Source organism: Tursiops truncatus, chromosome 17 (genome assembly GCF_011762595.2).
Source record: "Tursiops truncatus isolate mTurTru1 chromosome 17, mTurTru1.mat.Y, whole genome shotgun sequence".
Lineage (NCBI taxonomy): Eukaryota > Metazoa > Chordata > Mammalia > Artiodactyla > Delphinidae > Tursiops > Tursiops truncatus.
Window position 1 is genome coordinate 53,824,088 of NC_047050.1, and position 16,640 is coordinate 53,840,727.

Below are 16,640 nucleotides of genomic sequence, written 5' to 3' on the forward strand. Positions count from 1 at the left end.
AAGTCACTTAATTAAAAGTCATCTAACTTCCAGGTTAATTGGCTAAAGTCACTTAATTGAAATTATTTAAATTACAATGCCTTATTATAAAGATTAATCATATATGCACATACATGGATAAATTGCTAGATTTTGTTTCAAATGTCAACACTTTTTTTGTGAAACAGGTGGCATATGAATTTATTTTTATGTTGAAGAATCTCTGTTAGTAGGAACAAAGTGCTGGTGCCATTCTTTAACATTAGGAAACTGACCACAATACACAGATGCACTAAAGGGAATTCAACCATCACTTGGAGGCTTAGAAAACATGACCTTTACGTGGTCTGTCTATCACCCAGCCTCTAAAACTTAAAGTCATAAAACATTCCCCAGCTTCAAGTTCCTTATTTTAAAATTGATAGACTCTTCACTACATAATCTCAAAAGTCACACACCAATATTTTTTTATTCTATTTCACTCCTATATATATACAGTGAAAATCTGTAATTTTTCAGAACATTTATCTTTGAAAAAGAAGAAACAGACATGTTTAATATTAGTGGGCAGAATATTTTTTTCATTGGAAAAAACTACTTTAGATTTGTATGGGACTCCTATAGAAAAACATTGGCACTATTTATTAAATGTTATCAGAACATCTAAAAGCCCTTTCATTTTCTACTTAAATTATATTCAAATACAACAATAAAAATAAAACAAATGAGACATTCTGTTTATTATCTTAATCTTCCAAATTTGTATTTATTTTGACAATAACTTATCTTGCAAGTGGTAGTAGCTGCATTATAAATCTACAATTAAGTGAGAATATGATGGTCCCTGAGAAAAGGAAAATAATTTATTTTGAGAAAGTCATTTGTATCCTACTGATTTATTTTTGTTATTTTTGCTTCAACTTCTCAAATGTACAATTCCTTTCTCTTCTTTTAAACTGTTTTTGACATCATGCTATCTATATAATTCCTATTTTTTATTTTGAATTAAGTATCATCTTTATCTTTATACTTAATAAATAAACTATACTAATAAAATAAATTTCATCAGTTTTTGTTTTGGTTATTAAAACTAATGTGTTCTCATGTGTGCGTGTGTGTGTTCCATTTTGAGAACATGGCACATCTCACCATTGACAGTAGATCCATTTACATGGGTATTAGAATATATAATCAATCACTTGCTAAGGGATTTTATATAGATCTAGATAATGTTAAAACACAGTGTGTTATTTGTGACATTTCTCTCACTGGACCAGGAGTTGGGAAACCTGTATTCTAGTCCCACAAGACATGGAACAAGTTGTTTAACTTCTCTATACATTCCTAAGAGATTCATTCATTTACCCGTAAGTATTTAGGTGTAGAATTTAGAGCAAAGGAAGCAGAAAAGACTAATTAATCAGAATTCTCGAACTCTCAATTCTATCTCAAAGATTAAAATGTTTTTAGAGATTCTAAAAGTATTTTACTATGTTCAGAGGAAAAGTTTTGTTTGTTTGAAAGTAAATTGTGGCTCCATGTCACAGGCCTAAAGGCACTAAAATTTAACACTTTTTTTCTACATCCTGTACTGGCAGAACTCTTCTTCAGAACATATTTAGCATGGAAGCGGCTATTTGGTCACTCCATCCATATTATCCTTAGAAGAAGAAATATCAAGAAACTACACTGATGCCAGGAAAAACTAGGTAGTATTCTTGTGGTGTCTGCTTTACTATCTTTCATATAAGAGTTACCACTGGATACAAATTTCTGAGAAAAGAATATTTGCTTTATAAATGTTGCTATAGTATAATTTTAGAAAATGATTAAGGTATGCTGCAAGTAAATCATATTTCTGAACTACACAGTAAAAAAAGGTATAATAGAAAATTCAACAGCATATTAGTAAGTGGTTCATGAGTCTTTGTGAAAAATATTTTATTTTAGAATATGTTAAAATAAAAGAAATAATACTGGCCTTCATTTGATGAGAAAATTAGTGGTGCAATGAAATATGTTCAATAGCACTGCAAATTCATTTGTAAAGACATATATTAGGGATATGCAAGATCCAAAATATTCTCAAATTTAAAATGACAGACCAATTAATTTTAAAAGAAATGGTGTATATTCAATTTTATAATTACCTAAAATCTAATGTTTCTGCCTTTTAAAAATCACTAGAGATAAGTAATATGGTTTAGACACTCCAGTATTTTTTTAAGTCCTAAACGTCTACTTATGCTACCCTGCTAGTTTGTGGCTAGCACTTACTCTTGCATATTGAATATGTAAGTATAAAATTTATATGACACCCTATTTTTAGTTGAAAGAAAATTTACAATTATACATTGCACCATATACTTAAATTCTAAAATAAATTCTAAGAATCAGGACATGGCAAAAGTTCAGTAAAAGTTATTTTATTATTATTTATAATTTTAAGATCTAGTCAGTTTCAGATGTCATTCTAATTGGGGATGCACTATACTAAAATTTTTCAACTACTTTGTGTTATGTCTTTTTCACTGTGTAGGGATGTTATACAAATCCATAATCTCTCCCTGGATTTCCAACTTAAATTTTATTTTTTATATAAAGTTATAAACCTCCCCAAATTCTTTGGTCAAGACAGTAAATTTAGTATAAATGTATAGAAACACACACACACACACACACACACACATATATAATCATATTAGTTTATATGAACACATGTGTCGTTATTCAGCATACTTTAAGGTGTTCTTGTAACAGGCCCATTTGCACTTTTATAAAAGAGGATTCTAAGGTTATAACATCTCAAAGTTGTAACAAGACCAGCCTAGACCCCAAATCTTTGAAATCTTACTTTTCAACCACTTCAGACTAAGGAATAAGTCTAAAATTTTTACTTGGAAAACTGAACAGAGTTGCAAGTGTGAAAAGGAGACATCATATTTTATAAAATCAATTTGTTAATTTTCACAGGTCTTCTAGATTGAATTAATTTTGTTATTTTTTATTTAAGAGACAGTAGATGCTAATGAATAAAGACGCTAAATTCTGTATGTGGGCTTTCTTCCCTTCCAGAAATGGAACAACTTCAGAAATCCATAACACTTACGTAGGTACCAGCAGATGCACCAGCAATGCTTGGCGTAACAGGTCTTACAGTTATGGTGTGCAGTAAAATGTCAGGATTATAAGAAAAATGTGGAATTTTATATATTCTCTTTAGGGATTCTTATAATTGGCATATTAAAAGTCACCATATGGGAAGAGTTACCATTGGTATGGTTCACGAATACTTTCAACACTTTTAAAACTGTCTCAGTCATCAATTTAATGAAATTTCAATCCTCATTTTCTGACAGCTTCAAATGAACTATTTTTAATCATCTTTAGTCCTGCAGTTAAATATTAAGATCCACTCAATTCAATCATTTTCTTATGTCCTTTTTTGTTTTGATAGCTCATATTTTTTGAATGGTAATTATTTCATGCTTGTTTTATTTTAATTTCTGTTCTCTTTTCACTAATTAATTTTACCAAATATAATTTTACTATAAAGTGTAACATGAAAAATGATAATACTCAATTTTTCTTTTTTTTATGATTAGAATGACTCTCGCTTTCACATGAATGCCTTAGAGAACATGAAGATTAGGCAAAACTTCTCAAATGACCTCAAGAACAAAAATATACCTGCAAGTTTATAATGTTTTCTAATTCAAAATAAATGAGGTAATTTTATGTCACATATTTGTTTTATGCACAATGTCACAGATCACTTATCTACAATGTAATGCCTTCCAATACGAGACTAATTGGGAAAGAAGCCAACTGCTTGAATAAGAGTGACCACGGTTCATGAGTATCATGACTGATGGCAGTGGAATATATTCTTCCATTACAAATTTAAGAACACTGAATGATTTTAAATATAATATCCAGAAAATGTTATTACTTTAATAAGTAACAATATTCCTTCATCCTTCTGATTTCAGATTATTATATTTTATCCAAGTTTTTCATGAAGGCTTGGTATCACTACCTGGATTGTTTTAAATAAGCATAGATGGACTCTGACAGTGTATCTGATACAGTGTTATGCTGCTAAATTCATGGCTATTGAAGACAGCAAAGCACTCTCATCATAACCCATCTATGTTTTCCTCATAGCCCAACTATATTGTCCACATGCCTTTCCAGACCTATTCTCCTCCTTGTTCTTTGTACAGAGGTTGATCTGCGTAGGCTACATCCTGCTACACAAACTGTGGCATTACACTAGCAGCACTGGCATCACCTAGGAACTTGTTAGAAAAGCAGATTATCAAGCCCCATCCCAGACTTAATGAATTAAAAATTACAGTTTAACAAGACCACTACGTGATTCTTATGAACATTTAAGTTGAGATGCTCTAGACTCTATGAACAGACTCTCTGATCCTCTGGAGAATTCCAGCAGGAGGATGGAGGGAGGGAGGAAAGTAAGATCGGGATTATCCTGCAGGGTTCCTCCCATTATGTTGACTGGAAATGTGCCCTTAACTGAAGGTTACCAGTCCTTTCATGCCAGACATATACATTTCTCTCTGTCCAACATCTCTCCCCTCCCTTATCCCAGTTGGTTGGAAAGGTGACAGCCCAGCTGCTACTACCCTAGCTGCATGATCCCTTGTGGTTCCTTTACATCAGCTCATTTAGAAATAATCCCTTTGTAAGTAAACCTTCCTTGAATTAACCCATGTTCAACTGTTTCCCAAAGGACACTAATTGATATACCACTGGCACAAGAAAATCATTAGAAATTTGATTTTTCAGATACTATATTAAACATCATCTCTTAAGTTGTCTATAATGACTCACATACTTAAACAGATAATATCTAAGTAGAAATAGGGATGGTTGTTGCTCATCATTCTACCATTGGTTGCTTACTTGTTTCCTAGGGAATATTTTGAAATCTAGATCACACATCTTATGTTCTTTTCTAGCAATTATCTCCTCAAGAAGCATAGGAATTCACAAGGAGAGAGGAGATAGTGAGTTGGCTGTCTTGAGGTTGGAGAGTAATTGAAACAAGGGTAAAACTGGCAAGGAAAAAAAAAATGTGGGACTAACAGAAACCCAAGATAAACTGGATGTTGCACATTATTTTAGTAACAACTTAAACATGAGATCTATATGAACAGAGCTAAATACAGCTGTATATATCAGTTGTTTCCATAATTCTCTATCAATATTGCATTAGACTATATATTTTATTTCTAAGGAAATAAGCTATGTAAGAAATTTAAAACTCTGTGCTGATCGTTTCCTTAATTTGTTCACCTATCTTTACCCAATAAAATTTTTATGTAACTATAGCATATTTTCTTCTTGTAAAGACTCAAGAAGGGGACAGTATCATTTATTGGTTGTGTGTCTAAAGCATAGGTACTCTGCCTACTGTCTTATTTAAACCACAAAATAGCCACTCAAAATGAGATTATTTCCCTCCTTTCTGTAGATTGCCCAATACATATACTACTAAAATATATTCACCCATTTGACTTTGAACTACACCCATTCTAGCAACTACACCACCACCTGACTATGAATAACAGCATGCCATATATCCAATCAGAACTCCCAAGTGTATGCCCTGGAAAATCACAAATAGATTGGATTAGTATACCCTATCCTCATTTTTTTTAATGCAATGCTAATAATAGATAAATTTAAGTAGTCAATAAGATCTGATTTTAAGCATGGTTTACTTTAGTATGGAGCAGAACCAGCTTCATTAACTGAATTTAATACTGAATACTGAATAACATTAATTGTTAACTGATAGTGCCAGACATAATCCCATGGCATGAAGCTTCTTAAAGGCTTATTTTAAAAGTATAAACAGATGAATAAAAAGGTGTAGCAAAAGTCAACTGCTAGATGAAACTCAAATTACCATACAGTCTTTTTAGTAAATCAACTTTGGCTGCATTTCTTTTTAATAGTAAAGTTCAGGAGAGCTGATGATCACTGCCACCCCCCACCAACACCCTTCTCCGGATGTAAGCCAACTAAATGAAAATTTTCTAACTTCTCTGGACTCTGGATAAAATCAATTTAGAAATTTCTCACACTTTAATCTCATTTGGTATTATTAAGAAATGCCATTTGAAGACTATTTTAAACAACAAACAATCAAACATCAACACTAAAAAACAATAGTCCATGATTTAGAATACAAATGACGATTACATATGAAGAGAAAAATATACCGTATGATCTACCCAAACTTAACATCATGCTGCTCTGCCATATATGAAGGTTCTTCTCTTCCTAAAATTGTAAAGCTTAATTATGTGATTTCACTCCGTGCACAGCAGGGTAGCCATATGCTCTAGAAAACTACATGCAAGGGAAGCAGCTTGTTGCAAAAGTGGGTGAAAATACCCTGAAATAAGTCCGAACAAGATAAAAATGTCTCTAATATAGGACCATTTTTTCATTCTCCAAAAGGCAGAGGAGTCCACTTTGGCACCAGCTTTGAGCACAAATAGGAAGTCTAGCCCCTTCAAAATATTTTAACAAGTAAAAAAGATATTAAAAGTCACAAAGCTCACATTGTGATCATCTCATTCACAGGCAAAATAATTAGCTCTGATAACCATTTGGGGAAATCAGTTACACATAAAACCATTGCCATCTCTGTTCTTTAAAGTTAAGACTCCCCTTTTAAGCTCTACATATTATTATTATTTCCCCTTGTTTGCTCATTCTGTAAAAAATGAGAAATAATATGTTAATATAAAGAATAAGCTATCAAAATGTCTGATTAATGATTATTGGTGGGCATAAAAGTGGGGTAGAAAATCTGAAAAAATACAATTTATGAAATAAGATCACTGTTACAAGATGATGGCTGCAGTTAATGCTAAAAGATATACGCTTCCTAAGATTTACTTAAAGGAAAACAAAAACACTGGGTCATCAGAAGTTGTTAAAATCTCTGCAAAGGAATAATTCAAAAGCACGCCTTAAGGAGTAGCACTGAATAAAACTGTTAAAATGATTATTTGCAGATACGTCATTTGTGAAAAAAATAATTTTCACTGCTTGATATTGTCATAAAGATCCTCAGGCATTTGGAGTATTTTTATCCAATACCTTTTAAGATTGCATAAATCTGTTACCGAGTACATCCTAACATATTATTTTTTCTCTTCTTTCTCCCTAAAAATAACGTATTCAATAAAATGTAAAAGAATTGGAAATATAAAAACATATTTACTGTTATGAATGTTTTCACAATTTCACAAATGTGATGAAATGTGAAAATGAAATATGAAGATGATATTCAATAAATAATTATGTATTTAAATCATAAATTGATACATTTCTGGACATGTATTTTTAAGTTGCTACAAATATCAACATTAACACAATTTTCCACAAAATAATATGATTAGGAAAAAAGTCAAGAGAACAGTGAAAAAAACAACAAAAAAGGACAAGATATTGATAAAGAACGCAATAGTCAATATTTATATGTAGTACACCCATCTAAAGGTTAACAGTTCCCTATCTGTTAAATATGTGTTTACTTTAACAATGTCAAAGTTCTTACATAAAAGGCTAAGAGTTCATTTAATAAATGAAAGTATCTTACAAAAATCATATGTAATTAAATTTTAAAATGTCATAAATTTTCTATTCTGTTATTATGCTGAACATGCATGAAAATCAATACATCAGTTACTCTCATAAAGGACATGGGAATTCAAGCAGGCAAGTGCAATTTCGTCATTTATATAAAATAGAAGATAATGCTTATTTATTCAATCATGAAAATTTTTGATTTGGCAATTTTTTATCCTTATTTTCATTATGTTTTGTTCCTGTCTATCAGACTTTCAAAGATTTGAAACATGGTAAATAAAGGGAAAGTAAAACCTTGTTTTTTCTGTTATTCAATAACACACTTTAAAAATATCATTTTAAGGTGTAGATTTAGGGTAAAAATTAAAAGTAATAAATGAGTTAAAATCTGACTTGGGAATGCTTTTATCATTTATTCATACATTCATTGATTTTTTTCCAGTAAAATCATAACTAATGTAATCTGCTCAGTCGTTCCTAAGGGTTGACAGAATTAATTACTGTCATTAAGGTTGATCTGGAAAATCCATCTGCCCTAAAATATCCTTTCCACTCATTAATTTCCCACCATTAGAGTCATTCTTACAGAATTAAAGTTTAGCTTTTACTATATTATCTGAGATAGTTTATCAACATTGTGATTCTTCTAGTGGAGAACAAGATCTCATGGAGAATGGATGGAGATCAGGTACTGTTTGGTATGTACTGCTCTCTCTCCATAATAATCCTCATGTAAGTTTTTGCTATTCAGTATATCAGCAGAACCTGCAGTCTGTTAGAAATGCAGAATTTCAGATCTCATCCCAATCCCATCAAGTCACAAGCTGAATCTGAGTAAGACTGCAAGGTGATTGTGTTTACACTGAAGTTTGAGAAGCATAGTCTAAGACTTAGACTCTAAAATCTCTATCAATCATTAATTGCACCTCCGTATACATTACTAATTTGTCTGCCTGTTCCTACCTACTTAAAATTTATGTAATTTCTTGCTAAAATGATGTCTTATAAAAAGTTACATTAGATAATATAGAGCCTACCTACCAATGGCTTCCTGTCTCATTTACATTAAAATAAAACTCTTTACCTAGGCCTCAGAGCCTATATGGTCTAGTTCCTGCCTGTTTCCCACCTGATCTGCACTTTCTTTCTTGTCCACTGAACTCCAGGCACCTCAGGCTTTCTTTTTTGCAAGAAAAACTCAAGCTCTTTCTAGCTAGTTGTTTTCTCTGACATCTCTGCTACCATCAGGTAATTATTCGTTTATTTGCTTGCCCTTTTCTCCCTATTTGAATATAAACTCAAAAAGCAGTGTTCATTTTGTTCAATGTTGTATAATAAGGAACTAGAAGAAAATATGACCTGCAAGCAGTCAGTGAACTTTTGTTGAAGAAAGAAACAAATAAAGACAGCAATAAGGAAGGAAAGAAGTAAGGAAGAGAAGGAGAGGAAGGAAGAAAGGAAGGATGGATGGATAAAAAGAAGGAAAGGAGGAGGAAGGAGAAATAAAAAGGAGAAAAGAAACAGAATGAAAGAAAGAAAAGGAAAAATAGAGACAAAAAAATAAAGAAAAGAAAGGAAAGGAAGAAAGGAGGGAGGAGAGGGGAGGGGAGAGAAAGGGGATGGAGGGAGGGAGGGAAGGAAGGAAAGTCTTGAAGAAAATAACTCTGTAGTTTTGTACACTACCTAAAAGGCAATCTAGAGTTGGATCCTCAAATGGAGAGCTTTTGGAATTTAAGGCAAATGTGTGGCAATGGTCCTGTGAAAAATGTTTATGTGTCTAAGTTTCCATTTACTGGGATAAGGAGAGTGACAATCTAACTTTTTTGATGGTAGTGTCAGCCACTTCTATGGTTGTTTTAACACTAGCTTTACAATGAGATAACCATAAAGATAAGTCCACGTCAATTCAAATATCAAGAGAAAATAGATGATGATGATAAATACATTAATTAATATACAAGATCTCTGGATAGATTCATATACACTTTGGATTATAAGGGACAGTGACAGTCATATAATTTCAACACTCTTTGATGTTTAATGCTTTCTAAATACCCAATTTGTCCATCAAGCTATGCTTGAATACCTTATTAGTGATTTAGGAATTTACTGTTTTCTGAAGCACACATTCTATATTTGAACAAAATTCAAGGCTAGAAAGGTCTTCTCTATTATATATTTTGTACCTTCCTGTGTTTTCATACACTAAGTTCTACAACCTATGGCAGAACAGGTTTGGTCTCTCCTACATATAACATATTACATCACATGTTTAAAGACAGCTATAACTCATCCTCACTCACATATCATGCTGCAGCAATTCTTTCTCTTAGAATTGACCAATAATTTTTCTCTATTATCTTATCTCTACAAATTTTCCTTTGAAAATAGAGACCATATCTTAAATTTCTTTTGAATTTATCATACGTTTAAGCACAGAGATAATATGTTCAATAAATCCTGATACCTGATGGACATATATCTGTATCCACAAAGACTTAAGTAACCACCCATAAACTAAATTCCTCACTGTGATATTGCTTATGAAGATTAATAAAAAAGTTTCAATTTACAAATTTATACTCTATAAAGTATTAACAGAAATTTTGAAAACAGTACTAGTTGCTTGCAAATTGTTGAAAAGATTTAAAATATATAGCTACATGTGGCCAAATAGCCTATTAATGACAGGCACATACTAGGCACCCAAGAACTGCTACTTCCACACAATAGAGTTTTTGTCATATTATGGTCCAGTGTTTTAAACAAAATTTTTACATATCACTTCTGAAATACTGACTTTTGAAATAAACTGTAGTTAGTGTAGATGTAAGTCTGATAGTATATTGTTTTCCCTTTTTTGTTGGGCAATCTAAAAGTTCAGATGAGGGCTTCCCTGGTGGCGCAGTGGTTGAGAGTCCGCCTGCCGATGCAGGGGACACGGGTTCGTGCCCCGGTCTGGTAAGATCCCACATGCCACGGAGCGGCTGGGCCCGTGAGCCATGGCCGCTGAGCCTGCGCGTCCGGAGCCTGTGCTCCGCAACGGGAGAGACCACAGCAGTGAGAGGCCCGCGTACCACAAAAAAAAAAAGAAAAAAAAAAAGTTCAGATGAGCTTACTTGAAAAACTATTGCTTAAGATAAAATTTTTAAAAATTCCTGCTTTTGTCTGAATTAAAATTGCTGACCTAAAATGAATAATTTATGCTGAATTAACTACTCTTACCTTAAAGCTGAAAACAATAAAAAGTTCTACTTGCAAACTGGTAAATTAAAATAGGTTTTCTTTTATGCTGCCATTATGGGGGGGCTCTACATCATATTCAATTTCAGTTAAACATAATTTCATGTTACTTTATAAACTAAGCTAAAACCCTGCTTGATCCTATTAATATGATCATTAGCTATTAAACATACTATGGAAGAATTGACTACACTATGTCAAAACAAGTAGCGGCAATGACTATAAATGCTTATGACACATATTTGACTCCACAAGATGATACAGTCATCTAAATTTCTGCTAAGAAGAACAATAAAAGAGATCTTATAATTATTATAATTGTATATGGGAACTTTTCCAGAAGAATATATTCACATTTTTACATGAAAATAGCAACTACCATCGCTGCTCATTAACAGCTGACAGAACTTGTCTACATATTGAAAAAAAAGAAATACCATTCCACCACAATATATAAGAAAAACAATGTTTAAAAAACTTACCTAGAGTAAAACACATTTTAATGACTATTGTTTTAATAGTATAACCTCTTAGTATAATAGTATAAACCTCTTGAGGAAGAAAACCCAACTATGGTTGTCATCTATATTACTTTAACCTTAATATCACCTAATAAAAGGATTTGCATTAGGCCCTTTTGAACCATGAGTAAATGGAAGGATGAATGAATACTAGTTTAGCAATATGAAGACTGGGTTTTCATATGGCCTCTTCCAGACCACAATTTCCTGTATAAAAATAATGCTGTTGTAGTAGATGATCTGAAAGTGACCATTTAAAAAGATATAATCCTAGAAATTCAGGACTCTTTACTTATAATTTTGTAATAATATTACATATGTCCCGCTATTATAAGTCAACTTTGAATTGAAATCTCTTAGGGCTATAATAATAAACTATGGGGCTTAGAGATTGCTGAAAAAGGTATTTTAGGTAAATATTGAGAAATAATTTCAAAAAGAAATCATAAAGCAATAAACTATTCTGATAAAATTTAAAATATCATTAGATATTATGTTATCTAATTTAAACATCTGTATAATCAATAAGCTAAAAATATCAATTGTTTTTAGGTTTATTTATATGACTGTAAATACTCCTTTAAGCAAAGTTGAACACTTTATTTATTTTGGTATAGGTTCATCATATTTCTATTCAGCACTATCTACTCAAAGCATTCTTTATACATCTTAGCAATATAAACACAATTTACTAGTTTGAAACTTTTGTTCATCTCTCAATAATTTGTACAAATATCTTCTGTGCAGCCTTCCTTGACTTCTACACTTAGAGGTAGTCAGTCCCTCTCCTTTCTTCAATAACATTTCGAAACAACTGCTATGGCAGTGTTTCTCGTAATAAGCTTGTAATTACTCTTTTTTTTTAAGTTATATAGACTACATCATAGCACAGCCTGCTTTGTTCATTTTTATATCTCTACTATACAGCACAATATCATGTACATAGCAAGAGTTAAAACGTATTTGGTGAATAATAAAAATAATAACAATTACTACTTGTTAAACATAAGCCAGCAACTGTGCTAAATTTTTTTCACATAACTACCTATGAGGTAGGTATTCTCAGTTACTAAGAAATTGCAGGTTTGAGAGTTGAAGTTATTGCTCAAGATCATATAGTTAATAAGGGACAGAGTATAAACTCAGCCTAGCTCTCTGACCTCAAAACTAACCAGCAACGGTGGACAATTTGGTTTTTCCTTTCCATTGGGAGAAAATACTTGAAATTTTTTGTCATTTGTACCTAATACTGTGTTTAATCCTCACTATAACCCTAATGTAATACTGTGATACTATTTTACTGATAGGGAAATTCAACCCTAATAGTTCACATTACCTGCAAAGAGTCTCACACATAGCAGATGACAAAAGTGGACTAAAATCCAGTCAATAAAGCTGAATTTTCATTTTGAAGTCTACTGGGCACTAATAAAGGAAACTGTAGTGTTAATACACTGTTTTTAAAGAAGAGCTAAGTCAACATTATTTATCAGTATTTTTCTCTTTTACTTGTTTATATTTCAACGTTAAAGAACCTTTTTAAATGGAGAAAAACAGAAAGGGTTTTCTTTTACTAAGAACAAATAGAAAGTGAAAAAAAACTTTTAAGAGGATAACAAGTTGAATTACTGATGTTTTAACTATAGTACTATAGGAAAAATTAATTGGAACAGTACCCTCTTGGGATTGAAAATGTCTTTGATAAATATTCCAAGTTTTTATTCAAATTATTTATTAATTGTGCAGATTTTATAATTAACTAGTGATTTAAGGTTTAATTAATCATAAATTAATACATAGATTTTTGAATCTACACACTCACAAGTACCAAATACTATGAACAATTTCAGTGTCTTTGTTTTCTTTGTTTTCATAGTGGTAATAGTGTAAACTGTAAGCACTTTACCTCAAGTTACTGAGAATAGACAAATTAGGAATTAGTAATGATCAAAAGACATCATAAAAATGAAAGTTTCATAAATGAAACTTTCAAAAAATGAAAGTTTAATTGCAGTGTGAATAGAGAAACAATGAAAAATGCCAAATTATCACAGTACAAAACTGTACACACTTGTAGACATAAAAACAAACCTATGCTATTACAATCTCTATCGTATATATGCTTTAGATGGTAATTAATTTCAGTAAAATAATATCCATTGTATTAAATTAATTATTCATATGAAATTTATTGAATTTATAGCTTGCTTATGTTCATTTATAAATTTTCTTTGATTTTATAAATGTGAAAAGGGCGTAAGCAAGGCATTTATATCTAGTTTTATTTTGTGAATTTTAAAGTGGTAATATAATAAAAAAGCAATATTTTATTGTAAGTACATGAGAATACTTTTGCCTTTCAAAGTAGTTAAAAACACTGCTTTCCATAACTGTAACAAAATAGCTATCTTTAATACTGAAATACATGGATACTTGATTATATTGAAGAATATAATTTTAAGCCTTTAAGTCATTTGAGTGAATACTCTAGCTGATGAAACTGTAAACATTTATTCATCAATTTACTAAATATTATCTAAATATGTCTATGGGTCAGAAGTTGTTCTAGGCACTGGGAATGCAGCCTGAACAAGACCCATCCACTCCTTACCTTACAGAACTTAAAGTCGCTAGTTACAACAATTTAAGCTAAATCTTGGAAAGAGAATTAGAATGATTTGGTTGAAAGGAAGAAAGAATAGCTTATGGGAGTGGCTTGAGGTAAAAAAGAACATGGTATGTTTGACAAACTAAAAGAAATTCTTTTTGGCCAAAAAAATAAAGAATGACTGTGAGAGAGACGAATTTGGAGATATAGGCAAAAAGCCAGATCACAGAGGTTCCCATGGGTCATCATCAAGTCTCGGCTTTTTTCCCAAGATCACTGGAAAAACAGTGGAAGCTTTAAAGCAGTGGAGTGAAGTGACTAGATTTTCATTTTTAAAAGGTAATTCTGACTACATTGTGCAGAATGGAATAGACAAACAAGAATTATTTTTTCTCTAAAATATCTAGAAAAATTAAGCAAGTTAGTTTTGTATTATTTTTACTGACTCATCTAAAATGTCAATTAAAGGACTCACTGCCTACATGCATCCTGTAATTCCTTTAGTGCTCTGCTCAGCCATGAGCTTTACAAAATCTTCCTTGTCCCACCAGGATGGATTTCTCTATGTTCTCCACTCTATCTCACTCTCTCGAAAGAAGGGACCATGTAATATTTATCCTTATTTCGCACAGAACAGAGCTCAGTGGGCATTTCAGACATGCTGGCTGAACTGAAATTATTCTTAAAAAGAATACTGTTTTCATGTCAGCCAATCCTAATTTAGAAATTTGGTCCTGTTTAAAGTCTTTGAGGACTGTTTTATATCTGAAAATATAGCTGTATATTGAGGTTTTTAAAAAGCATAATAGATATAGGATAACAGGTTTCCTTTACTTCTAACATTGACAATTTTTTTTCCCCAAATGTTAATAGTTTGTGTGTCAAATATAATAGGTAATGAGCCAACTAAAATCACTGAAATAGCAGGTTACTGAAGAAGAGTCAGAAGGACAAATTTTAGTTAAAATAAAGATTTGATGAAAGTATAATAATTTAAGTCACTAAAAAAATGATGAATATAACATTCAAAATGTTTTCTGTAAACATAATTTAAACATCAATGATTAAAAATATTTATGACCAAGGTAGATGGCAGCATTGAATGAATATCATATCCATAAACACTATTTTAGAAAGAATATATGTGAAACAGGTCTAAATGTTCTGAATGCTGTAAAACAGCACTGGGAGATTATGACAACACTTGAGAAAATTTGAGCACTGATTTGGAATTTACCAAGGATGTAATCTTGATGCTTAATTGAAATTTAGCTGAATGTACTTCAAATTTTAGATTAATTTTCAAATCACATTATTTAATCTAAAAATTGACAACTACTTATTCCTTTTTCAATCTGAATTATTTATTCAAGTTCTACAAAATATTTAATTTGTAGCATCAGAGTTTCTCAAATCACTTGATGGCAAACTTTGGCTGAAGCGGCATTTGTATCATTAGTTGATAAATAATAAACTTATGTCCGAAAATTACCTGCCTCTTTTTCAGTGGGTAATAGAATGAATACAGGAGAGTTTGTTAATGTTAATTAGCTCATGCAAATTTCTGAAGAGAGTGAGAATACTAAATTGAAGGGCTTTTTTCTTAATCGATATTTCATTAATATTTACACATTTTTTGTTTCCCAGTAATAAGAAAATCTACTTGATTAAGCAAATCATAAATTTGATAATGATCCCTATATTCACATGAGTGGAAATATTCATGGTAGGAGAGTGAATAGAGAACCAAGATGATATCATTTTAATCCTTTAAAGGAGACTATCACATGCTAAAAATTCACTTTTTTTTAAATTTTTTTTGGCCATGCCACGTGGCTTGCAGGATCTCAGTTCCCCGACCAGGGATTGAACCCATGACCCCTGCAGTGGAAGCACGGAGCCCTAACCACTGGACCACCAGGGAATTCCCAAGAATTCATTTTAGAAAGCTTCTTATTAAAGAGAATCAAAGTAAGTACTTTCAGTATCAGTTCTGATGGAAATGAGCTCCTGAGATATTTCTGTATGATTTTCAATCAATTTATGTAAAGATGTCATGATTTTTCTCCTTAGTGTGTACTAAGCATTTGAATGGTTTTCTATTACTTATATTTGGAGAATATATGATTATGAGTTGGAAATAGAGCTGGAGTAGATATTTTGTTCTCCAAATATTAATGTGCAATTAATTAATATTTCCACTGATGCATATATCAATATATATTTGTTAGTTTTTGATACTACACTATTTTTTCCCTAAACTGTTCAATGAAACCTGCTACCAAGAAACAGAAAATTGCTACACTTCCTAATTTTGTAAAACATAGGCTTATATTAATTGATTAGAAAATTACCAATATATGATTTGGCTCTGTGGTATTTTTATCTCTAAAAATTAAAGTAGGAAGTTAAGCAATATTAAATTTGGAGTCATAATATCAATGAATACCTGTTACCTTTTCAAAATGAGAAATCTGTTCTCAGTGCAATCATATGGGTCAGGCAATAGGTAATTCAGAAACAGTAGAATAAGCTATATAAAATAATCACCAGACATAATGTTTTCATTTTTCCCAATCAAATTATCTATTTTCTCAATAATAAATTAACATTTGTGTAAAAAATTTTTCATGCAAATATGAAAATTACTACAT

At 31.4% G+C, this 16,640-nt stretch overlaps 1 protein-coding gene across 3 annotated transcripts in view; it reads right to left on the reverse strand.

The window, feature by feature from the left end:
* The window catches only part of CSMD3 (CUB and Sushi multiple domains 3), a 1,081,491-nt gene that overhangs the window by 663,885 nt on the left and 400,966 nt on the right, over positions 1 to 16,640 (reverse strand). The gene's annotated exons all lie outside the window — the stretch shown is intronic.